The 24,796-nt window shown below is 44.7% G+C and overlaps 1 pseudogene; it reads right to left on the minus strand.

The window, feature by feature from the left end:
- Positions 1 to 361: 361 nt before the first annotated feature.
- On the minus strand, positions 362 to 1,621 carry LOC112615844 (annotated as a pseudogene).
- Between the last annotated feature and the right edge of the window lie 23,175 nt (positions 1,622 to 24,796).

Below are 24,796 nucleotides of genomic sequence, written 5' to 3' on the forward strand. Positions count from 1 at the left end.
CTTAGAAGTGTACAGTTAAATCATTATAGAGCCATCTACACACTGATAATACATACTGATAAATCCCATCAAATCTTGGATAATTCATTAACATACAAAATACCAGGGCATAGAAAGAACTGAAACCCACTTCTTTTGTTGCACATAAGATTCAAATATTCAATCTAAAAAAAATAGAATCACTTTCATTCTCTTCTACATTTGCATGTTGATACACTTATTAAAATATTCCTGTATAATCATGTTTTGTCTTACTATTTCAAGTCATGTTTAAACCTCAAAACCAGCCATCCAGACAAAACGTAATGAGAAAGGTTATCTTTTCTCCACCTCCCTAACCCCAATAACTATGAAGTCATTTTTATGACATGACTCCAAACACCGGATTGTGACAGCAAATGCTAGGTCCAATTTCTTCATAATCATTTTTAGTGTGGCATACTTGGTAGAACTCTGGCGTGGAAGTCAGCATTGATCCTCCAAACCAAACTGCATATGGCTGCATATGGTGTGTAATGACTTGCACATCAATAGATTTTGGCTTCAATCTACTGCCACTCAATTCCTTACTTAATTTAAGCCAGGCAACTACATACGGTTCTTTTCAAATCTCTTTGCAAGTGATATCCAAAGTCGCTGAACATGGTTGAACCTACAGAGAGGACCATATTCTTATAGACAGGCCATCTGACATCAATAGGACAATTCTGAATTACTTCATCTACAACTTCTGAGATAGGTTATGTAAAGTCTGGATTGGCAAACTCTGGATGAATAGAAGATTTCAAACCCCAAAAATCTCTCAGAAAAAACACCAATGGAAAATTCTTTCTTTGAGATAGCATTGATTCTGGTATACTGCTTAATCCATTTTGACCTATCAGCATCATACTTGTTAAATTCTTTTACTAAATCTGGGCAGACATAACTATAGTGCTCCTTTATTGTCTTAGCAGTTTCCAGGGATTGTTTTCGAGGGATTTCTACTTCTCAGCCTCTCAGCAGTTGCGGAATAAAATGTGTTACGTCTCGTCCTGGGACTGGAATGTGTTTAATACAGCTGCCAATCAAATACCCTTCAGCCATAGCAATGACATGAGTGACACCATCTCCACTGTCTATTACTGTAGCAGTAAATGTCTGTCCTCCTACTTGTCTGGAGGTCCAAGATGCAGCTAAAGCAAGAACAGCATGCACAGCAATGTACAAGCCTGGAACATTGAAGGACTCAAATATTACTTCAGCAGTATATTCCCTGTTTTCTGGAGTATTAAGTCGAGGTTCAGACAAAATAAAACAATGGTCTTCAGTTTCTGCCCTTAAATATTTAAGATCACTTCCTCCATAAATCTTTTCGTCAAGTCCAACTTCAACTATACCATGGTGGATTGACCACTTTGTTGCATATGTAGGTTTTTTCTACTGCTTCATCACCAATGAAGAAGTCTTGGTCATCAACACCTTTCATCACCCTCCTTTGAGATTGATCAGCCACTTTTGCTGACTCCTTAGTAGTGATACAGGAAAGGATGATCAACTGTGGTTCTATATTTCTGGCATATCCTGGTTTTGTATACCCCATGCTACAGCCCACCACACGGGCCTACAGCCCTCCTACCATCTCCCTCCTTGCCTGCTTCTGCTGCCGCCGCTATCTGCTCCATGCTGCTAGGGGCCAGAGATTCGTGGTGGGAGACAGGGGCTATCCGAGTGACCATACACAGCTGGGCCGCCCTCACCATTGGGTAGGTAGCCAGGAAGCCCAAGCAGTAACAAGAAAGCAGCAAGCTCAGTTGGCAGTCATCACTTCTGCAACCCAGACAGGCAGGCAGTGCTCTTTTTTGGATTATCTATATCTCAAATATTTTTGCCGAGTGAAGTTACCTTTTTATTCTCTTAATTCATTTTGATAAAGAGAAGTTCTTAAATTTAGTAGAGTCTAATTTATCAATCCTTTCCTTTATGGTTAGTGCTTTTACATCCTGTTTAAAAAATCTTTGCCCACCTGATGGTCATGAATGCATCCTCCTGGCTTTTTATTTCCTAAAAGGTGTTTTACCTTTCATATTTAGGTCTATGATCCAACTGAAATTAATGTTTGTATGTGATGCAAGGCAGAAGATAAGGGTCATTGTTTTTCCCATGCAGGCAGCCAATTGCTCCTACCACTTACTGAAAAGATCGCCCTTTTCTATACTAAATCACAGCAACAGCCTTTGCTGTAGTTAGCCGACCTGTGAGTCTGTTTCTCGGTTGCAGTGATGTTTGAGCTGAAACATGAATGAAGTGAGTGAAGGAGGCAGCCATGGTGTTAAGGGAGACAGAATATTACATGGCCTAGACTAGGGTGAGGCCTTTTCCTTGGGCAAAAATTTAAGGGGGCACCAAAAACCTCAGTAATTAAGGTAAAGAATATTTTAACGCACTATTAAAACATCAGAATAAATGTAGAAAATCCATAATAAACTATATATCAGAATTGTACATAAAGGCAGGATGGGTATTACTGACTTTTCCTTTTGTCTTGGGGGTCCCATATGGCTTGACAAGACACTGATGCATGGAGTGCTGAAGGTGAGATTGGGGAAGCAGCCAGGAAGAAGTGCCTAATCAGCTCTACCTGAAGTAAGGGAGGTGGGCATCAGAGAAAGCTGCCCAGAGGAGGTGACGTTTGTCCTGGTCTCAAAAGAAGAGTAAGTGCTTTCCAGGCAGTGCCTGGGGTAGAAGGGCATCCCAGGCAGAACACACCATGAGCTCTGCCAACAGTGGGGAGGGAGAGATGGTGACAGAAGAGGCTGGAAAGATGGGCAGAAACCAGATGGCAAAGGGCCTGTCATTCCAGTCTGAAAAGTACGGGCTTTGTTTTGAAGGTGAAGGGAAGCTATGGATGCTTTTGGTAGTGGAATTAGTACATGTGGTGTTTAGGAAGAGGTTAACCTCAGCAGGCCTCCTCCCTCTGTCGTATCCTTGTCTGCTTGAGAAGTGGAATGGGAATTACTGTCAGAGTGCGACTTCCATGAAGGGTTGAGAGCTCCAAGGGAAGGAGCCCAGAGCCAAGGACCATGAGGCTTCTACACCAGCCTTTAGTTCCCATGGGGACCTTATCCAGGTCATTGGCTCCTGTAGCTCTTGGCCTTCCAGCTGGATATGGGACTTCTCCTTCTCCATCCTCTTGGCAGGTGACCAAACACTTCCATGCTTTCTCTACTTCCATGCCACCTTCCCTAAGAGGTGAGCTCCTCTCACCCCCCCATTGTCCTCTCCCTGCCTACCTGCTGCCTTGACAGTCATAGTCTTTATGCCATGGAAATTTAGGACTGGAAAGAGGTTTGTTCACAGACCATCTATGGTAGTGACCCTCAACTCTGCCTATCGATTGGAATCAGCTGGAAAACTTTAAAAGTACTGTGATGCCTGGGTCCCACCCCCTGAAACTCTGGTGTCTGAGGGATCTGGGCTGCGGCTTGGACATCTGGGGATTTCAAAGTTCCTCAGGAAATTCTAATGTGCAGCCAAGGCCAAGGGCCTCTGATCCAGTGTTTCCCAAACATCACTAATAATGCCAATTCCCTGGGACACTTGTTGAACCTACCGGTTTTTGGGCTCCACCTCAGAAGGGCCAGGGACAGGCCTCTTTCTGACTGGACTTAGGAGTAGAGTTCACAGCAGCTGGGTCACTCCCTTTTCCTCTTCTTCCTCTTCCTCCTCCTCCTTTTCCCACTCCTCTTACTCCCAGCCATGAGCCTCTGAACAAGCCGTGTGTGTTTGTATGTGTGTGTGGTGCATGCTGTGGGTGGAGGAGCTATGGCTAGGGGCCCCTCACAGAGCAGTTTGCCCTGGATTCCATGCTGGGAAGTTTATTGGGCAACAGGCAGATACTTAAAGCTTCAACAAACAAGTGTAGATGAAGCCTCAGGCCTGGGGGACACTGTCCTCTCCCCCTTTTTTAGCAACTGAAACCCTCCCGCCCATGACTTGAGCCAAAACACAGGAGAATAGGGTTGAGATAGGGGTTTGCCCCCTCCCACAATCTAGCTTTTTCCTTCCTGTCTTGGAAAAGACAGTATTGGGCAGATAAGCAAGAAATTGGGTGTGGAGGTGGGTTGGGAATCAGGGATGAGGATGAGGGAAGAGAAAGGGGCCAGGCTCAAGGTGCTGTGTGGGTACTGGGGTGTGGCCCCATAGGGGGACATCAGAGACACAGAGCCAGAGGTACAAGTCCCAGTGACTGAAGCTATAACACATCCCTTTAATATCCTCTGCCACAGAGAACTGCCAAGCATCAACTTGAAGGCTAGCCATAGAAGTCTTTCAAAAATTTTTTGAGTAAATGAATATGTGGAGCTCCAGGGTTAGAAGGATATACTTCAGAGGCAGCTGTTGAGGGGCAGGCTGGTTGAGCTGACACCCCACCCTAAGCTGGTCTGCTTTTTGTTTCAGATATTTTTTTCTGTTAGCTTTCAGTTTAATGTAGGATTTTTATTACTATTATTATTATTTAGGTATAGAAACCACAGATGTGTTCCAATGTTTTCATGTTACAGATGAAAGAAAACTGAGGCTCAGAAGAGAGAAGAGACTTGCCTCAGTCTCGCACAGTCAGTGACAGAACAGGAGCTTGGGCCATGTCTGTCTGAGGCCTAGAATTCAGGCTTCTTGAAACTGAGCATCATTTTCACCAGATCAGGCCTCCCTCACCCCAAACCTCTACTTCTCCATTTCCAGTCTACTTAGATGGCCTGGACGGGTGGGAAGAAAAAAGGAAGGAGGGAAGAGAAGGAGGGAAGGAGAAGAAAGAAAGGAAAGAAAGAGGGAGGAAGAGAAAAGAGGAAAGAAAGAGTTCACTACTGTGTGGACCAATAGGCCATTTGTATGTCCTGAAGAAGGGGGAATTTGGTGAGGGTATTAGAGAACCAGGATTTCCTTGAAGACTAGTGTTTCTCTGGGAGAAAGTTTGCTGTACTAGAGACTGAAGCAAGGCAAGAGTTAGGGAAAAAATCAAACTTGTCCTGAAGCACCCCAGGCTGAACTCCATAAGAATTCAGGGTGTGTGGAGATGCCCCTCCTGTGATGTGTTGCAGTCAAGTTCTGACTCTGGTTACAGTATTCACTGGGCATCTGTGAACAAATTGCTAAGCTTCCAGAGCCTCAGTTGTCAAGTGGAGCTGGTAAGCTGTTCCCTGTTCCCTCCCAGGGCTATTGTGAAATTGACAGAAGATGCAGATTAGGAAAGTCCTTTGATTCTCAAACATCTCTGAGGGTGCTGTGAAATGCACAGCATCCCAGGCCTGTCCCTGGAGCTTCTGAAATGGAACCCAGAAGCAGGTATGTTTAACAAGTATCTCAGGGGATCCGTATCATCAGCAATGCTTGGGAAATGCTGGATCAAAAGTCCACAACCCTGGCTGCATATTAGAATTACCTGTGGAGCTTTGAAATCCCTAGAAACCCAGGCCACAGCCCAGACCAATGACATCAGAGTCTCTGGAGGTGGGACCCAGACATTGGTATTTTTAAAGTTTTCCAGGTGATTCCAATGCATAGGCAGAGTTGGGAGTCACTACCCTAGATGGTCTGTGAACAAACCCCCTTTCAGCCCTAAATTCCATGGCATAGGGACTATGGCTGCTAAGCCTATGAGTGGGCAGGAGAGGACCCTGGGGTAGGGAGAGGATCTGGCCTCTTGTTGAAGTGTAGAGAACACTAGGCTTGGAGTCAAGAGGTCCTCAGTCTTATCCCCCTACTTGCTAGCACTGTGAGCTTGGGTAGGTCACTTCCCTTTTCCAGAACCATGGAGTCTTGAGCAGTTAGATTGTGTGTGGTTGAAGGGAGGGGAATTGCCATATAGAGCTCCAAAGCTTATTATGAGAAACACTTGAGATAAGTCATAGCAAAGTACTTTACAAAAGTCCAAGAGAAACACTCAAACGTTACTTAGACCAAAGAAAATAAGAAAAGAGTAGGGAGAGAAAACAGGAAAGAAAGCAAGAGCTCGTTGCTCTGTGTGGGCCAATGGGCCATTTCTGTGTCCTGAAAGATGGAGAATTTGGGGGCTTTGGGACCAGGGAGTATTAGAGAAGCAGGGTTTCCTTGAAGACCAGCGTTTCTAAGGTTCTTAGACCAATCGTAAGGGCTTATCTTTTTCAGGATGCAATTAATTATCTCCATTGTTAATAATTCCTCCAACATGGCGGGGGCGGGGGGTGCGGGGAGCAGGTGGCCTTTTAGATCAATGCATCTAATTTGCCTCCCTAACTCCAGGAAGGAGTGAGACATAGACAGAATATAAAAAATAATGATTATGATAATGTTCCCTTACGTTTGTTTTTGGGCTTTGCATAAGCTAAGAGGAGTTACTATTTGTGGCTAATGGAAGAGAGAGAAGACAACCCTTTCATGTCTAGCTAGCCTCCCAGAATCCTCACAACAACCCTTCCAGATGTATTGTTATTGTCTCCATCTTGTAGATGAGGCAACTGCAACTCAAAGAGGTAAACGGCTTTATCTGAGATCACACAGCTAAAACGTGAGCAGCACAGAAAATCAGACCAAGATCAATGAGTCTCTAAACCATCAAAACAAATCATAGGAAACTCTTCAACAAATGATGCCAGGAAAACTGGATAACCACATGCAAAAAAAACTTTGCCTTCTACTTCACTGCAGATGCAAATATTAACTCAAAATGGTTCAACAGCCCAAATATAAGATCTATATTACTTGGTGGCTCACACCTATAATCCCAACATTTTGGAAGGCCAAGGCAGGAGGATCACTTGAGGCCAGCAGTTTGAGGCCAGCAGTTTGAGGCCAGCCTGAGCAACATAGTGAGGCCCCATCTCTATGAAAAAAAAAAAAAAAAACCAAAACCAAACCAAACCAAAACAAAACAAAAAAACCCAGAAACATTACCGGGCATGGTGGCACGCACCTGTAGTCCCAGCTACTCAGGAGGATGAGCCCAGGAGGTCCAGGCTGTAGTGAGCTGAAATTGCACCACTGCATTCCAGCCTGGGTGACAGAGCAAGACTCTATTTCAATTTGAAAAAAAAAAAAAAAGAGCTAAAACTATTAGGCGAACACATAGGGGCATATCTTCATGAGCTCAGATTTGGCAAACAATTCTTAGATTTGGCACAAGAAAGCACGAGCAACAAAAGAAAACTATAGGCCAGGCGCAGTGGCTCACGCCTGTAATCCCAGCACTTTGGGAGGCTGAAGCAGGCAGATCACAAAGTCAGGAGTTCGAGATCAGGCTGACCAACAAAGAGAATTTCCATTTCTACTAAAAATACAAAAATCAGCCAGGCATGGTGGCGCGCTCCTGTAATCCCAGCTACTCAGGAGGCTGAGGCAGGAGAATCACTTGAACTTGGAAGGTGGAGGTTGCAGTGAGCCAAGATCACGCCACTGCACTCCAGCCTGGCTGACAGAGCGAGACTCCATCTTAAAAAGAAAAATATATAAATTGCCCTTCATCCAAATTAACTTTTGTACATCAAAGCGCACCATTGTGTAAGTAAACAGACAACCTACAGAACGAGAAAATATTTGTGAGTCATATATTTGATAAAGATTTAGCATCCAGAACATATATAAAGAACTCTTATAATTCAACAACAAAAAGTCAAACCAATTCAAAACTAAGCAAAGGACTTCAATAGACATTTCTCTAAAGAAGCTATACAAATACCCAATAAGCACATGAAAAGGTGTTCAACATAATAGATCATTAAGGAAATGCAACTCAAAGCCACAATGAGAGATACAACTCCACACCCGCTAGGATGGCTATAATAATAAAAAAGGAAAATAACAAGTGTTGACAAGGATGTGGAGAAACAGGAATGCTTGTACGTGGCTTGTGGGAATGTAAAATGGTATAGCCACTGTGGAAAACACTTTGGTGGGACCTCAAAAAGTTAAACAAAGCCAAGTGAGGTGGCTCACACCTGTAAACCCAGCACTTTGGGAGGCCAAGGTGGGCAGATCACTTGAGGTCAGGAGTTTGAGACCAGCCTGGCCAACATGGTGAAACTCCATCTCTATTAAAAATACAAAAATTATCCAGGAGTGGTGGCCGGTGCCTTTAATCCCAGCTACTCAGGAGGCTGTGGCAGGAGAATCGCTTGAACCTGGGAGGTAGAGGTTGCAGTGAGCCGAGATCGTGCCAATGCACTCCAGCTTGGGTGACAGAGTGAGACTCTGTCTCAAAAAAAAAAAAGTTAAACATAGAATTACCATATGAGCCAGCAATTTCATTCCTAGGTATGTGCAATACAGAATTAAAACAGGTACTCAAACAAGTACTTGTTCATAGCAGCACCATTCACAATAAACAAAAGGTGGAAACAACTCAAATGTCTATTAATGGATGAATGAATAAACTAGTGGTATAACCATACAGTGAAATATTATTGAATCATAAAAGGGGCATGAAGTAATGATACACACTATAACCTGGATGAACCTCAAAAATATTAAGTGAAAGTAACCAAACACAAAGAGCCATATATTATATGATTCCGTTTATATAAAATATTCAGAATAGGCAAATTCTAGGGACAGAAAACAGATTAGTGGCTTCCAGGGAATTGGGGGAGAAGGGAATGGGGAGTGACTGCTTAATGGACATAGGGTGTTCTTCTGGGGTGATGGAAAAATTTTGGAACTGGAGAAAGGTGGTGGTTGTACAACATTGTAAATGCACTAAATGCCACTCAATTATACACTTGAAAATGGTTAATTGTATGTTATGTGAATTTCACCTTTAAAAAAATCATGAGAGATCACAGCTGCCCATCTCTACATGAGGCATGCCACCTGAGTAGCCATCTGCTCAGATCTAGTCTCTGCTGCACAAGAACACATTTTCTATACGTTCAGAGCTTAGCTTGATAACCAATACCAGCACGAAGTGCAAATAGTGTCCTTTAGTTAATCAACTGGCTTATATTCAATTCACAGTAGGAAAACTAGGGAATCCCTCACTTCATGACTTTCACTTTCCTATTGGAACCCCAATTTTGTTGAGGTACCCACCCTCCTCTGCGTGGTCATGTGCTTCAAAGGTAGGTTCTGATTGTTCTAAGCCTACTGCAGAGGAGTAGGCTTAGAACAACCCCTGGCCTGTGATTGACTTCAGAGTGGGCATGCGACACATTTTAGGCTAATGAGCCAACAAAATGCTGATCCTCCTGCAGTAACAGCAGCCAGGCTTGAGTGGTGACAATTTTATTCTGCTTTGGGACTTGAACTGAAAACTCAGCTCTTCTCAGGGCTCAAGTCTGTTGGCTTTTAAACTGGAGCTTACACCATGGGCTCTTCTATTTCTCAGGCCTTTGTACTTGGACTAGAACTACATATGAGCTCTCCTGGGCCTCCAGCTTGCCAACTGCAGATCTTGAGACTTCTCAGCCTCCATAATCATATGAACCAATTCCTTATAATAAATCTCTTTCTGTATGTATGTACATCCTGTTGGTTCAGTTTTTCTGAAGAATCCTGAGTAATACACTTCGAGGATACTTATTTCTTCCGAGACATAGAGTTCCTTCCACCTTGGCAGTCTCAGGATTTAGAATCAGGAGACTTGGATTCAGATCCTGGCTCTGCCACCCTTCTGAGGTCTGGGCAAGTCATTTACTGTACATCACTAGCTTCAGTAGGTTGGTCCGTCCATAAAGAAAGAAATAACAATACCTGCCCTGAAATCTTGCTGGGTTGTCAATGCAGCCAGCTGTAAGATAACGGTAGACTCATAATAAAGGAAAGTTTCCACCTCTCCATACTCACCTTTTAATCAAGGGAGAAATTGTTTTTTCCTAGTAGAACAAAAGAAGCCTTGGAGCCTTGAAGCCAGATGCTGGAACCTGGCTCTTCCTCTATTACTATCTCAGTGAGTGGCCTTGGGCTGGGACATTCCCCACTCAGGGGTTGTCTTGTGGATATAGTAGAGGGTGGTCAAGAAGAATTTGACCATTCTAGGAACCTAAGAGACATTGAATCACAGAAAGGGCAGGGCCATTTCCACAGTAGATTCCAAGATGCCTTTCATAGAACCATCTCCCAGGGACTTGGGCCCAGATCTCTTTAAGCTTCAGCTGCCAGAAGATTGTTTAGCTTTGGGTTTGGCAAGCTAGCAGCTCTGATCCTGTTTTCCAAATCTCTCTCTCTCTCTCTCTCTCTCTCTCTCTTCTCTTTCTCTCTCTCTCTCTCTCCCCCCCCCTCCCCCCCCCTCCCTCTCTCTCTCCCCCTCCCTCCCTCTCTCTCCCTCTCTCTCTCCCTCTCTCTCCCCCTCTTCAGAAAGCACATTTGCTCAGCCCTGCTATTCAGAAAAAGCCAGGCAGTTCAGTCTTTTGACTTGCAAACCTGTGAATGCAGAATATTTCAGGCAGCCTATTTGTTGATAGTCCTTTGTGCAAGGTTGTTCTTAGCTTCTATTTGCCAAGATTTCTTATCTGGCTATTTCTTATTAAAGAGAATGTTAAACAGGCTGTTTAACATTCAGCAAGATCTGGCTCCCATGAGCCTTGAAGGTATTTCTAACACTCTGTTCTTCTCCTTCTCTTCCCCTCTATCTCTCTCCCCTTTTCTCTTCTTTTCCAGATTGAATGCAACTCAATAATCCCACCACTCATACCCACAGTGTATGTATTCAGTAGCAGAGAGAGATGTCCTTGCGTTTCTTTCCTTTCTTTCTCTCCTTTGTCCCTCTCTTCCCTGCCACCTCTTTCCCCAATCTTCATCCTTCTCTCCTTTCACAGCACAAGATCTTTTCTGCTTCTGGTTTCTGATGGCCTTCCCAATGCCAGGGTGCCAAAGTCTTCCCTAATGCTCTCTCCTGCCCTCAGTGGGTGGCCCAGGTGGGATGGTTGCATGCACATGCACCCCTTTTTCCAGGGCCACATTTCTGCCCTGCTTAGCTGATATTCCCAGTCATTCACACAACAAGCATGGGCTGAACCCCTCTGGGGCCAGGCCCTGGCTAAATGCTGGAAACTCTGGGAGGAAGAAATTGTGGTTCCTACCTCCCAATGATACATAGTCAGTTGAGAAGACAGCCACAAAAATCAGTGATGAAAATGCAGTGATGTCAGTGCTATGTGAGGAAAGCACAGGGGCACCGACTACAGACTGAGACTGGGGAGGAAGATCAAGGAAAGTTTCCTGGAGGAATTGAGGTCTGCCTTGAGATCTGAAGGAGGATAAGAGCTAACCAACCAAAAAGGAAAGGAAAAGACATTCCAGACAGAGGGATCTGCGTATTCAGAGTCTAGGAAGACAATGACATCATGAAACATTCCAGGAACTGCAAGAAGTCAAATCTGGCTGGAACAAATAATGTAAGGGAGTATAGTGACAGACAATGCAGCACAGGGGCAGGGGCAGGTGAATGTGAGATTTTATTCCTAAGACCTGAGGCAGCCTTTGAAGGGCCAACTTTGACCTTGGTCCCAAGACAGAGAGAGGAAATGGCCCTTGAGATTTGCACAGCCATCTCACATGGCAGCATGACCTAAAGATTAAATATTGGGGCTCTGCGGCCAGACTGCCTGCACCTGAAACCCTGTTCTGCCAGTTCATACATGAGTGATCTTGGACAAATTCTTGAACCTCTCTAGGCCTCAGCTCCATTGTCTATAAAATAGGGATAAGTATAGTACCAACCTCAGAGGGCAGTTGTATTAAATGAAATAATATATGCAAAGCACCAGGGGTCTAGTAAATACTTGATATAAAATAGCTATTCTTTTTTATTTATTAAACACAGAAAATGGGCCAGGTGCAGTGGCTCATGCCTATAGTCCCAGCACTTTGGGACGCCGAGGCAAGGAGGATCACTTGAGGTCAGAGGTTCAAGACCAACCTGGGTCAGAGAGCAAGACCTTGTCTCTACAAAAAGGTTTTTAAAAAACTTAGCCAAGCATAGTGGCCTACTTGTAGTCCTAGCAACTTGGGAGGCTGAGGTGGAAAGATGGCTTGAGCCCACGAGCTCAAGGCTACAAGGAATTATGATGACACCACTGCACTCCAGCCTGGTCAATAGAGCTTAGATCCAGCCTGAAAAAAAAAGACCACGATAAAACCAACACACACACACACACACACACACACACACACACACACACACACACACACACAGAAAGCTCTCACTATGTACCAGGCAGTGTTCTAATTGTTAACTACATATTAACTCATTTAATCCTCACAATTTCCCTATGATGTGAATGGTATTATTGACATCCCCATTTTACAGATGAGGAAATCGAGGCATGAGAGGTTAGGTAATTTGCCACAAATCATGCACTAAGTGACAGAGACAGGATTCAAACCCAAAGAGCTGACCTCTAGAGGCTGAACCCATATCTACTAGATGATACAACCTGGTGTCATTGTAATCATTATTATTTTTCTCCCTTGCTGCATCTTACTTTAAATCCATTCTCAGTGCCATCTAGGGAGCTCCGTAGAGATATTCACTTTTAGTTCTGTGTTTACCTAGCAGCCTGAAATACCATCTCCCCTCGGGAAGCAGAGCTTCCCAAGAAGAGCTAGACTAGTTTGCACTGGAGTATGGGTGAAGGCAGATCTAGTGCTGAGGAATATTTCCTAAATGTTCAATTGATAACATGAGCAATCTGGATAACACATCAGGAAGAACATCCTGACAGAGTTGTGAAAGACAAATGACACAAGCTCATCTGCCTGGAGACAGAAGGTTTGAGTTTTTTTGAGCCCAACCATCGGAGGAGACACTAAATGGCCCCTAGAGGTGGCTTACTGGTCATTGGCAGCTGGGGGGCAGAATCTGGGAGCCTTCCTCTCTGACCTTAGGGTCTGTGCTCTCCTGCAACCTCTTAGGGTTACGTCTCTCCCACCCTAGCAGCAGCACTGGGGAGATCCTCTTGGCTGCTCTGCCCAGAGCCTCAGAAAGGTCCCTGTGGAAGGGTCTTGTGCAAAGACTTTTAAGCTCTGGCAAGAAGTCCCCTCTCCACATAAACTGGCAGGGCCTGGTCTGAATAAGGGAGGAATGTGCACCCCTAGCCCTATCCCCTCTCAAAGGGGTTGGTTAAGAAGGCCCAGCCTGGGGAGCTGTCTGGGCCAACACTTCATTTCAGCCTGGAGACCACTGCCCTCCCATCTCCTTCTCCTCTACAGCTGCCAGCAGATGGCATCTTCAGGGTAGGCTGACCACAGAACGGAGCTGGAGGACCAGGCTCCATCCCTTCCTGTCCCAGTCAAGCTGCCTTCTTCCATTACATGGCAAGTTCCTGAAGACAAAGACACTCCCAGGTCCATGCAGAGGACAGTGCCAGCCTACCATCTAGCCCCACATACGCCCGGTTGCCCCTGCCTGTGGGGCTGACTGCCACATGTGACTCAGCCCTGGGTGGTCAGTGGCTGGGCGCAGGCCCAGGTCTCCAGCACTCTTTCGCGCCCAACTCTAGGAATCTCTTGTAAGATCAGTACCCCCAACTCCCAGACAAGCAGTTCATCCCATCTCTTGTTTTTTGTTTGTTTGTTTGTTTTTGAGATAGGGTGTCACCCAGGCTGGAATGCAGTGGCAGGATCATGGCTCACTGCAGCCTCAACCTCCTGGTCTCAAGTGATCTTCTGGGCTTAAGTGATCCTCCCACCTCAGCCTCCGAAGTAGCTGGGATCACATGTGTGTGCCACTGTGCCCGGCTAATTTTTATTTATTTATCGTTTTGTAGAAACAAGGTCTTGCTATGTTGCCTAGGCTGGTCTTGAACTCCTGGGCTCAAATGATCCTCCCATTTCAGCCTCCCAAAGCATTGGGATTACAGGATTGAATCTATGCACGCAACCTCATCCTGAATTTTGCAGGGCTGTAAATGCCAGGAGGCCTTTGCCCTTGCTCTGTGACTGGTGGGCCTACTACACAGCCAGATTCCAGCAGAGGCTGGGTCACCAGGATACCCCAACAGCCAGGGTTACACAGCCACTAAAGGAGACAGGGAAGGGATGTATGCTAGACACTCCTGCATGGCTGTACACGTGCACCTGTGTGTCTTTGTGCCATGGTCTGGATACATGCCTTTGTGCCCCGGGTCTCCATGCACAACACTGAGAACATTTTTAGGACCATTCTGCTGGAGTCATTGCACAAACTATGCCCAGATGACTGTGCTCCAGTGTAAAATCATCATGTTCTTATTATCAGATGATGGGCTCCTGTGACAGCCCTGAACAGCCCCCCTCACTCCTAAACTCCTCCATCAATCTCCATCACATCCAGGGTCACCAATAGAGTGAGGTTAAGTGGGGAAGTGAAGCTGTCCTTTTCAAATAGCCCTAGATAGTAATACTTATTTTTTCAAAGCTGAAAGTTTAATGGTTTAATTTTAGGCCTATAAAAATCTCTTCGTGTCAAAACCACCCCATTAAAGCAATCAGAACAAAATGTTCCTGGTGTCCAAATGGATGCATCAAAGTTGCCAGATCAAAATGTCATGTACCCGTGTGTGTGAGCATGCCTCTAAGTGAATATACGAGGGCCACTAGCTACATGCTCCCTTTTATAAGCATTTTGGCCAGCCCAGGTCTCTGTAGGCCTGCGGCCTTTGTTCAGTCTACATTGCATGTGCCTATGTGAGGAAAGGTGCCCACCAGCATTGCCCACAGAAATGGCTTGGCAGGGGGGGTTCCACCTGTGACCTTGACCCCACACTTTACCCAGATGAGGAAATGAGGCTGATCCATGGGAGAACAGCTGCTATTTGCACCTTCCTCTAGCCCAGACTTCTCCCTATTCCATTTCACTGCTTCCATCAGTCTAGCTAGCCTTTCTAATGAAGTCTCTCTAGTGAGAAGTCATAAAATGTTTCATAAAAGAGAAGGAAGCCTGGGAGCAGGTCTGCCCAGGCTGCACATCCATTAGTGAGAAATGAATTGAGGACTGTGGGCTTCGTGGAACCCCAGCCTTTCCAGATTTCAGGATGGAGAGAGGGTAGAAACCCAACCTCTTCAGGTGCCAGTACTGGCATCATGGTCAGGTTGGAGAAGCAGGGACTGGGAAGCTGGAACAGATCTGGGCTGGGAGAGTGCAGGGACCAACCTAGGGTGAAACTGGCCTGACAAAGGGGGCTCAGTTCTGGAATATGGGCAGGCTTCAGGGTGCATTGACTGAGCCCAATTCAAAGACGAGACAGGCTCCAATGCCATGCCACCCATCCTTGCGGCACCCTTGCTATGGGCAGGACTCTCATTTCTCCTGCCTGGACAATGGCAGTAATCTCTTTCCCCATCTGCCTGCTGCTTCTCTCTCCCTCTCCAGTCCACAACCCACACAGCATGCGAAACAGTCCTGACTGCGTCAGTCCCTGCCTAAATCCTTCTGCTGGGTCCCTAGTGTTTATAGCAACATTTCTCAAACTATGTGGCCTGGGATGATCACTGGGATCTGGTGACAAAGAGTTCACAGGGCGAATAAGTTAGGGTAGTGCTGGGCTCAACAAAGTAAAACAGGTGTCTTGATTTCAGGACATATTAGCATCTTTACTATGCTAATGTGCACTGGGGTTCGCCAAGAAGGGGGTCGATCGTAAAACTGTTGCCCCAGTTCTTTGACACCAAACCCTCCTGCATCTTCTCTTTCTCCTAGAACATTAGCCTTCAGCAAGACCCTGTTTGGGAAACACTGACTTGATATGCCATATGCGACCCTTTAGGACCTGGTACTGTCATATACCTCCAGTTCTTCATCTTCCCTCATGCAGTCCCTTCAACAGGAATGCCTGCCCTGCTTCTCCCCACTGCCTGGTTCATTACTACTGACCTTTCGATACTTTTTTTTTTTTTAACTTATTTTTATTTTTTGAGACATAGTCTAACTCTGTTGCCCAGGTTGGAGGGCTATGGTGTGATCATAGCTCACTGCAGCCTTGAACTCCAGTCTCAATTGATCCTTCCACCTCAGTGTCCCTAGTAGTGGGGACCACAGGCACATGCTACCATGCCTGGCTGATTTTTGTATTTTTTGGTAGAGACAGGGTATTGCTCTGTTGCCCAGGCTATTCTCAAAGTCCTGAGCTCAAGTAATCCTCCTCCCTCAGTCTCCCAAACTGCTGGGATTACAGACAAGAGCCACTATCTCCGGCCCCTTTCAGGACTTTTAGACTGTGCCTCCTCCAGGAAGCCTACCCTGGCTTCCCCCACTCACTACCAATCCCTTACTTTCCAGGCTGGACTCAAGTGTGTGTTCCTCTCGCACTCTGTGCCTATCTCTGACTTGTTAGTTAACACCGTGTATTGAAACTATTTCAGTATTTGTCTTCTATGTGAGATTTTGGGCTCCTTATAAGCAGAGTCTGGATTTTATTCAGCTTTGGACCCAGAGCCCAGGACTGGGCCTGCCAGTTCTTAGTGAATGCTAGATGGAGAGATGAAAAAGAAAGAGTAGGAAAGAAAGAAGGAGAAAAAGAACTTAAGAAAGAGAGGGATATAGAAAGAAGGAGTGAAAGAGAAAAGTAAGTATATGGAGGCTTTTGTCAGGTATCTCTTAGAATGGCCTAGGTTCTAAGTGTTGAGCTATGAACTTGAAATTGAACAGCTGTATATTATGCAAGATACTCTATATAGCTTCAGTAGGAATGGCTGAGCTCTTGGATTGTTGGCATACAGGCTGTAGCCCACACACAACAGTGAGGCAGACACACTGGGCCAGGCCAGCCTCCCATTCAGAAGTGCTCCCTAATTTGATAGAAACAATGTGCTAAAAAGCTCAGATGGCCCAACCTCCAAGCCAGGTGGCCCTCCTGTGGCCCTCATGCAGCATGTGGAGTGTCAGGGTTCTATTATACTCCACTGGGCCCTGCCCATGGGGTCAAACCTGGAGGTAAAGGCCTGGGGACTCACCCATGTCCACAGGAGGGTGCTGGGGTGTCCTAGCCCTGGTCAGCCTCCACCTGGATGATGCACCTCTTGTTTCTCTGAATCTGTTTTCTTCTTCCCTCTGATGCTCAGAGTTGGGAAATCGAGAAAAGAAAGAAACTAGAGAGAAAGGCCAAGGGTAAGGTTTGGATGGGCTTCCTTGAGGGCAAAATCCTGGCACTCAGCATTGAACCTGGCATATAATAAGTGCTCAATAAATATTTGTTGAATAAAGGAACTTGAGGTAGGGAGGGTGAGCTTGGGGGCTGGAGTGTGACTCAAGTGGTCCTTAAAGCCCTACTCGTTCCGAAAGAGTAGCTCTCAGAGCCTGTTGCATGCCCTGAATTTTCATCAACACAGTTTCATCTTTGGGGTTGAAGCACTGCATCTTCAGGGGACTCATTTGAAATGCAAACATTGGACCACTAAGGAGAAGCCAGTATTTGATCACCTTATATGTGTCTACCACCTCGCCCTGGTGTCTGTTCATTGAACAAACACTGACACCTATGAATTGCCAGACCCTGCCTCAGTTGGGGACAGCCCCTTGCCCTGTTGGACTCGTGGCCTATGTTGGAGATTCTCCCACCTCGGCACCAGCCTAACTGAAGAGGGGGTAGAGTTTCCCAGAATGATTGGCAGGCTTTCCCAGCTGACTCATTCAACGTTTATTCACTGAGTGTGTACTAGGTGTCACCCACTGTGTTTTAGATGCTGGAGATACAGCAGAGACTAAAGTTGTCATGAATCCCTGCCCTCGTGGGGCTTCTGCTCTAATGCAGGAGATGCAGATAATGATCATAAATACGTACATTGAGGGCGGAGCAAGATGGCCGAATAGGAACAGCTCCAGTCTCCAACTCCCAGCGCGAGTGACACAGAAGACAGGTAATTTCTGCATTATCAACTGAGGTACTGGGTTCATCTCACTGGGGAGTGCCAGACAATCGGTGCTGGTCAGGTGTTGCAGCCTGACCAGCGAGAGCTGAAGCAGGGCGAGGCATCGCCTCACCTGGGAAGCGCAAGGGGGAAGGGAATCCCTTTTCCTAGCCAGGGGAACTGAGACACACAACACCTGGAAAATCGGGTAACTCCCACCCCAATACTGTGCTTTAAGCAAACGGGCACACCAGGAGATTATATCCCACACCTGGCCGGGAGGGTCCCACGCCCACGGAGCCTTCCTCATTGCCAGCACAGCAGTCTGCGATCTAACCGCAAGGCAGCAGCGAGGCTGGGGGAGGGGCGCCCACCATTGCTGAGGCTTAAGTAGGTAAACAAAGCCCTGGGAAGATTGAACTGGGTGGAGCTCACAGCAGCTCAAGGAGGCCTGCCAGTGTCTGTAGACTCCACCTCTGGGGACAGGGCACAGCTAAACAACAACAACAAAAAAGCAGCAGAAACCTCTGCAGACGCAAGCGACTCTGTCTGACAGCTTTGAAGAGAGCAGTGGATCTCCCAACACGGAGGTTGAGATCTGAGAACGGACAGACTGCCTGCTCAAGTGGGTCCCTGACCCCGAGCAGCCTAACTGGCAGACATCCTCCACTAGGGGCAGACCCACACCCCACACCTCACAGGGTGGAGTACACCCCTGAGAGGAAGCTTCCAAAGCAAGAATCAGACAGGTACACTCGCTGTTCAGCAGTATTCTATCTTCTGCAGCCTCTGCTGCTGACACCCAGGCAAACAGGGTCTGGAGTGGACCTCAAGCAATCTCCAACAGACCTACAGGTGAGGGTCCTGACTATTAGAAGGAAAACAAACAAGCAGGAAGGACACCCACACCAAAACCCCATCAGTACGTCACCATCATCAAAGACCAGAGGCAGATAAAACCACAAAGATGGGGAAAAAGCAGGGCAGAAAAGCTGGAAATTCAAAAAATAAGAGCGCATCTCCCCCTCCAAAGGAATGCAGCTCATTGCCAGCAACGGATCAAAGCTGGATGGAGAATGACTTTGACGAGATGAGAGAAGAAGGCTTCAGTCCATCAAACTTCTCAGAGCTAAAGGAGGAATTACGTACCCAGCGCAAAGAAACTAAAAATCTTGAAAAAAGAGTGGAAGAATTGATAACCAGAATAATTAATGCTGAGAAGGCCATAAACAAATGGACAGAGATGAAAACCATGACACGAGAAATATGTGACAAATGAAGAAGCTTCAGTAACTGACTCGATCAACTGGAAGAAAGAGTATCAGCGATTGAGGATCAAATGAATGAAATGAAGCGAGAAGAGAAATCTAAAGAAAAAAGAAGAAAAAGAAATGAACAAAGCCTGCAAGAAGTATGGGATTATGTAAAAAGACCAAATCTATGTCTGATTGGGGTGCCTGAAACTGAGGGGGAAAATGGAACCAAGTTGGAAAACACTCTTCAGGATATCATCCAGGAGAACTTCCCCAACCTAGTAGGGCAGGCCAACATTCAAATTCAGGAAATACAGAGAACGCCACAAAGCTACTCCTCGAGAAGAGCAACTCCAAGACACATAATTGCCAGATTCACCAAAGTTGAAATGAAGGAAAAAATCTTAAGGGCAGCCAGAGAGAAAGGTCGGGTTACCCACAAAGGGAAGCCCATCAGACTAACAGCAGATCTCTCGGAAGAAACTCTACAAGCCAGAAGAGAGTGGGGGCCAATATTCAACATTCTTAAAGAAAAGAATTTTCAACCCAGAATTTCATATCCAGCCAAACTAAGTTTCATAAGTGAAGGAGAAATAAAATCCTTTACAGATAAGCAAATGCTTAGAGATTTTGTCACCACCAGGCCTGCCTTACAAGAGACCCTGAAGGAAGCACTAAGTATGGAAAGGAACAACTGGTACCAGCCATTGCAAAAACATGCCAAAATGTAAAGACCATCGAGGCTAGGAAGAAACTGCATCAACTAACGAGCAAAATAACCAGTTAATATCATAATGGCAGGATCAAGTTCACACATAACAATATTAACCTTAAATGTAAATGGGCTAAATGCTCCAATTAAAAGACACAGACTGGCAAACTGGATAAAGAGTCAAGACCCATCAGTCTGCTGTATTCAGGAGACCCATCTCACGTGCAGAGACATACATAGGCTCAAAATAAAGGGATGGAGGAAGATCTACCAAGCAAATGGAGAACAACAACAACAAAAAAGCAGGGGTTGCAATACTAGTCTCTGATAAAACAGACTTTAAACCATCAAAGATCAAAAGAGACAAAGAAGGCCATTACATAATGGTAAAGGGATCAATTCAACAGGAAGAGCTAACTATCCTAAATATATATATATATATATATGCACCCAATACAGGAGCACCCAGATTCATAAAGCAAGTCCTTAGAGACTTACAAAGAGACTTAGACTCCCATACAATAATAATGGGAGACTTCAACACACCACTGTCAACATTAGACAGATCAACAAGACAGAAAGTTAACAAGGATATCCAGGAATTGAACTCATCTCTGCAGCAAGCAGACCTAATAGACATCTACAGAACTCTCCACCCCAAATCAACAGAACATACATTCTTCTCAGCACCACATCACACTTATTCCAAAATTGACCACATAATTGGAAGTAAAGCACTCCTCAGCAAATGTACAAGAACAGAAATTATAACAAACTGTCTCTCAGACCACAGTGCAATCAAACTAGAACTCAGGACTAAGAAACTCAATCAAAACCACTCACTTACATGGAAACTGAATAACCTGCTCCTGAATGACTACTGGGTACACAATGAAATGAAGGCAGAAATAAAGATGTTCTTTGAAACCAATGAGAACAAAGATACAACATACCAGAATCTCTGGGACACATTTAAACAGTGTGTAGAGGGAAATTTATAGCACTAAATGCCCACAAGAGAAAGCTGGAAAGATCTAAAATTGACACTCTAACATCACAATTAAAAGAACTAGAGAAGCAAGAGCAAACACATTCAAAAGCTAGCAGAAGGCAAGAAATAACTAAGATCATAGCAGAACTGAAGGAGATAGAGACACAAAAAACCCTCCAAAAAATCAATGAATCCAGGAGTTGGTTTTTTGAAAAGATCAACAAAATTGATAGACCGCTAGCAAGACTAATAAAGAAAAAAAGAGAGAAGAATCAAATAGACACAATAAAAAATGATAAAGGGGATATCACCACCGACCCCACAGAAATACATCAGAGAATATATCAGAGAGTACTAAAAACACCTCTACGCAAATAAACTAGAAAATCTAGAAGAAATGGATAATTTCCTGAACACTTACACTCTCCCAAGACTAAACCAGGAAGAAGCTGAATCCCTGAATAGACCAATAGCAGGCTCTGAAATTGAGGCAATAATTAATAGCCTACCAACCAAAAAAAGTCCAGGACCAGATGGATTCACAGCTGAATTCTACCAGAGGTACAAGGAGGAGCTGGTACCATTCCTTCTGAAACTATTCCAATCAATAGAAAAAGAGGGAATCCTCCCTAACTCATTTTATGAGGCCAACATCATCCTGATACCAAAGCCTGACAGAGATACAACAAAAAAAGAGAATTTTAGACCAATATCCCTGATGAACATTGATGCAAAAATCCTCAATAAAATACTGGCAAACCGGATCCAGCAGCACATCAAAAAGCTTATCCACCATGATCAAGTGGGCTTCATCCATGGGATGCAAGGCTGGTTCAACATATACAAATCAATAAACGTAATCCAGCATATAAACAGAACCAAAGACAAAAACCACATGATTATCTCAATAGATGCAGAAAAGGCCTGTGACAAAATGCAACAGCCCTTCATGCTAAAAACTCTCGATAAATTAGGTATTGATGGAACATATCTCAAAATCATAAGAGCTATTTATGACAAACCCACAGCCAATATCATACTGAATGGGCAAAAAGTGGAAAAATTCCCTTTGAAAACTGGCACAAGACAGGGATGCCTTCTCTCACCACTCCTATTCAACATAGTGTTGGAAGTTCTGGCTTGGGCAATCAGGCAAGAGAAAGAAATAAAGGGTATTTAGTTAGGAAAAGAAGAAGTCAAATTGTCCCTGTTTACACATGACATGATTGTATATTTAGAAAATCCCATCGTCTCAGCCCAAAATCTCCTTAAGCTGATAAGAAACTTCAGCAAAGTCTCAGGATACAAAATTAATGTGCAAAAATCACAAGCATTCTTATACACCAGTAACAGACAAACAGAGAGCCAAATCATGAATGAACTTCCATTCACAATTGCTTCAAAGAGAGTAAAATACCTAGGAATCCAACTTACAAGGGATGTAAAGGACCTCTTCAAGGAGAACTACAAACCACTGCTCAGTGAAATAAAAGAGGACATAAACAAATGGAAGAACATACCATGCTCATGGATAGGAAGAATCAAAATCGAGAAAATGGCCATACTGCCCAAGGTAATTTATAGATTCAATGCCATCCCCATCAAGCTACCAATGAGTTTCTTCACAGAATTGGAAAAAACTGCTTTAAAGTTCATATGGAACCAAAAAAGAGCCCGCATCTCCAAGACAATCCTAAGTCAAAAGAACAAAGCTGGAGGCATCACGCTACCTGACTTCAAACTATACTACAAGGCTACAGTAACCAAAACAGCATGGTACTGGTACCAAAACAGAGATATAGACTAATGGAACAGAACAGAGTCCTCAGAAATAATACCACACATCTACAGCCATCTGATCTTTGATAAACCTGAGAAAAACAAGAAATGGGGAAAGGATTCCCTATTTAATAAATGGTGCTGGGAAAATTGGCTAGCCATAAGTAGAAAGCTGAAACTGGATCCTTTCCTTACTCCTTATACGAAAATGAATTCAAGATGGATTAGAGACTTAAATGTTAGACCTAATACCATAAAAACCCTAGAAGAAAACCTAGGTAACACCATTCAGGACATAGGCATGGGCAAGGACTTCATGTCTAAAACACCAAAAGCAACGGCAACAAAAGCCAAAATTGACAAATGGGATCTAATTAAACTAAAGAGCTTCTGCACAGCAAAAGAAACTACCATCAGAGTGAACAGGCAACCTACAGAATGGGAGAAAATTTTTGCAATCTACTCATCAGACAAAGGGCTAATATCCAGAACCTACAAAGAACTCAAACAAATTTACAAGAAAAAAACAAACAACCCCATCAAAAAGTGGGCAAAGGATATGAACAGACATTTCTCAAAAGAGGACATTCATACAGCCAATAGACACATGAAAAAATGCTCATCATCACTGGCCATCAGAGAAATGCAAATCAAAACCACAATGAGATACCATCTCACACCAGTTAGAAAGGCAATCATTAAAAAGTCAGGAAACAACAGATGCTGGAGAGCATGTGGAGAAATAGGAACACTTTTACACTGTTGGTGAGATTGTAAACTAGTTCAACCATTATGGAAAACAGTATGGCGATTCCTCAAGGATCTAGAACTAGAAGTACCATATGACCCTGCCATCCCATTACTGGGTATATACCCAAAGGATTATAAATCATGCTGCTATAAAGACACATGCACACGTATGTTTGTTGCGGCACTATTCACAATAGCAAAGACTTGGAATCAACCCAAATGTCCATCAGTGACAGACTGGATTAAGAAAATGTGGCACATATACACCATGGAATACTATGCAGCCATAAAAAAGGATGAGTTTGTGTCCTTTGTAGGGACATGGATGCAGCTGGAAACCATCATTCTCAGCAAACTATCGCAAGAACAGAAAACCAAACACCGCATGTTCTCACTCATAGGTGGGAACTGAACAATGAGATCACTTGGACTCGGGAAGGGGAACATCACACACTGGGGCTTATCACGGGGAGGGGGGATGGGGGAGGGATTGCATTGGGAGTTATACCTGATGTAAATGACGAGTTGATGGGTGCTGACGAGTTGATGGGTGCAGCACAGCAACATGGCACAAGTATACATATGTAACAAACCTGCACGTTATGCACATGTACCCTAGAACTTAAAGTATAATTAAAAAAAAAAATACATACATTGCATAGTAGGCCAGAGGGTGATAAAGTAGGAAGATGGCATAGGGAATGCGGGGCCAGGGATGGGAGTATATGCTGCCATTCTAAATAGATGGTCAGGGAAAAAGCCTCATTGACTTTTGATTAAGAACCTTAAAGAGATTAGGGAGCAAGCTGTGCAACTACATGAGGAGATAGGCAGTGCAAAGACCCTGAGGCAGGAATATGCCTGGCATGTCCCAAGAACAGCTAGTGTGGCCAAAGTTGACAGTATGAGGGAGGAGAGTGGTAGGAGATGTAGTCAAAGAGGTGGCAAGGGGCAAAGTTGGGTAGGGCCTTGGAGACAGTCATAAGAACTTAAGTGAAACCAGAAGCCATTGAAAAGTTTTGAGCTGAGGATTTTTCTGACCCCTATTTTCAGCATGGATTGCGAGAGGCCAGCATGGAAGCAGGGAGGTCAGTCAAGAGGCGGCTGCAATCATCCAGGTGAGAGATGATATTAGCAAGGACTAAGATAGGAGCAATGGAAGTGGAAGGATTGGTAAGGTTCTGGGTGTATTTTGAAGGGTGAACCAACAGAATCCAGGTAGGATGTGTGGTATGAAGGAAAAATAGAAGTCAAGGATGGCTCCAAGGCCTTTGGCTTGTGCAACTGGAAGGATGCAGTTGCCACTTACTGTTAGACACCACAGATGATCAGACCCAAGCTTCACAGCAAGGAAAAATCTGACCAAGTTCCTCCAAAGTTAATTAACTGCCCCCTCCTCTTTGCAGACCGCCAGTGCAGGTCCCACTTGACTTGGAGAAGCCCAATGTGTTTTGCTGGAAAGCAGGAAATGAGGTCTCTGGCGGGCCCAGGTAGAAAGTCTGGAACTTGGGAGAGTCAGTGGGGCCTAGGACAGCT

This window comes from Theropithecus gelada, chromosome X, assembly GCF_003255815.1.
Source record: "Theropithecus gelada isolate Dixy chromosome X, Tgel_1.0, whole genome shotgun sequence".
NCBI classification, from domain to species: Eukaryota; Metazoa; Chordata; class Mammalia; order Primates; family Cercopithecidae; genus Theropithecus; species Theropithecus gelada.